The following is a 2,275-nucleotide window of genomic DNA, read 5'->3' as shown; positions in this document are numbered from 1 at the left end:
ATATGATTATTATTTCTATTTTACAGATGAGGGCACTAAAGCTCAGAGAGGTTAAGTAACTTGCCCATAACTACACAGCCAGAAAACTGTAAATCGAGGACTGCATTCCAGACAGCTTGAAATCAATGTTCATGCTCATAATCACCTGCTATATAGTCTCCAAGCTATTCTATTTGTCATCGTTGGGGAAGGCTAAAGACCTGAAGGTTGTAATATTTCTTTGGAATACAAATTAGTCCCTTCCTCCTTACATCTACTATATTACTCCCTTCTCACATCTGTTTAGTTTTGTTCATGGTCAGATGAAAGGTAATGTCTTCTCTAATGTCACTTCCTATTGATTAGCAGTGTCTGTCTGGAGTGTGATATTGACAAGGATTCTAAGGCTACAAGAAAAAAAATGCCATGACTGATTTGCAATGTCTATTGTAGGCATGGGAGGGGTAAATGTTGGCCAAGAGCAAACAAGTTGGGTGAAAGGAAGCATTTGGATGTCAGACCTAAGACCACTGCATCTTAAAAGCCACAAGGCATTCAAGGGAAATAGAAGTGATGCTGATTCCCAACCACTTACTCGGACCCAGCATAATGGCTCCTGCAAAGAAGGGTGGTGAGAAGAAGGGCCATCTGCCATCAATGAGGTAGTAACCAGAGATACAGCATCAACATTCACAAGTACATTCATGGAGTGGGTTTCAAGAAGCATGCCCCTCAGGCACTCAAAGAGATCCAGAAATTTGTCACAAAGGAAAAGGGAATTCCAAATGTATGTATTGACCTCAGGCTGAACAAAGCTGTCTGGGCCAAAGGAATAAGGAATGTCCCATATTGTACCCAGATGTAGTTGTCTAGAAAACATAATGAGGATGAAGATTCACCAAACAAGCTCTATACGTTAGTCACCTATGTACCTGTGACCACTTTCAAATTTCTGAAAACAGTTAATGTGGATGAGAACTACTGCTGATTGTCAAATAGTTATAAAACTGCCACACACAAAAAAAGTGACGAGGGAGAAAGCATGAATCCCAGGTGAGTGACAGGACTCTGGCCCATCACAGAACTTCATTTTTCCTGCAACTCACTAGCTGCAGGATCTTCTATTATTTTCTATGTCAGGTCCATTCCTTTATTTGACAAGTATTAAGGGTCTACCACATGCCAAACATTATTCTATGCACTAGGAAAAAGCAGAGAAAAAGATAGACAAAAATCTCTGCTCTTATGGAACTTATATTCTAGTGGAGAGAGTGGCAAAAACTTGTAAAGAAGCAATCTATAATAATAAAAGTGTAATATGCTAATGAGACCAGACAGCTGAACGACCTTCCAGACGTCATTCCGGATATCCTTCTGGATGAAGTGGTGGCAGAGGGGGCCAAAGCAGAGGCAATTGGGGCAATCAGGCAGTCAGGTGAGTGGTTAGGGGCCATCAGGCAGGCAGGCAGGCAGGCAGGCAGGCAGGCAAGCGGTTAGGAGCCAGTGGTCCCGGATTGCAAGAGGGATATCCAACTGCCAGTTTAGGCCCAATCCCACAGCCTAAACCGGCAGTCGGACACCCCCCAAGGGGTCCCGGATTGCAAGAGGGTGCAGGCTGGGCTGAGGGCCCCCCCATGCACGAATTTCGTGCACCAGGCCTCTAGTTTCACATAATATTTCAGTGATAAGTACTTTGAAAAAGTCAACCAGATAAGGATAGCCAGTGTAACAAAGTTGGGGTTATGCGGGGGAGTAGGGAGAGCATGGCTGGGAGGGCCTGGCTGCCTAGTTGTCAGCTCTATGGAGACACCAATCCATTTGTACCTTCAGGCCCTTACAATAAGTTGTATGTAAAGGTGCACAGCTTAGTACAGGAGATGCCTTGGTTTCCAGATTCTCTCACTTCTGATGTGTGGTCAATAAATCTCTCACTATAGCCATATTCCTCATGTATTCCTGCAAATTTGATTTTCTTCATATTTTTCCCCCTGTATTTTCCAAATTCCTACAATGTTCTATCTTTTGAAAAACATTATTATTGTTTTTGCCTGTACTGCACCCACTCCCCCCCCCCCCACACACACACACCTAGAGTATGTTTCTCACTTCTCTATTTCTTGAACATGACTCTTCTTCAAAATCCAGGTTGAGTTATCCCCAAACCACAAACACAGAGCTAGATACCTCTTCCTGAGGTCACCATGACACTCTGGACATTGCTTTTTGGGTGTCCCAGTGACAACCTCTGGGACCACCAGCCTTCTGACTCCAAGGCCTCTTCAAGTCAATTCCAGTT

General features: G+C 43.8%; 1 pseudogene across 1 annotated transcript; it reads left to right on the top strand.

The window, feature by feature from the left end:
• Window positions 1–588: 588 nt before the first annotated feature.
• LOC307099100 (large ribosomal subunit protein eL31-like) lies at window positions 589–967 on the top strand (annotated as a pseudogene). The gene has a single exon. The product of its transcript is annotated as a large ribosomal subunit protein eL31-like (transcript).
• The last annotated feature ends 1,308 nt before the right edge of the window (window positions 968–2,275 follow it).

The sequence above is a fragment of the Cnephaeus nilssonii genome (assembly GCF_951640355.1).
Source record: "Cnephaeus nilssonii genome assembly, chromosome: 5".
In the NCBI taxonomy this organism is placed as follows: Eukaryota; Metazoa; Chordata; class Mammalia; order Chiroptera; family Vespertilionidae; genus Cnephaeus; species Cnephaeus nilssonii.
The sequence above is the reverse complement of the archived record's forward strand: the minus strand, read 5'-3'. Positions and strand labels throughout refer to the sequence as shown.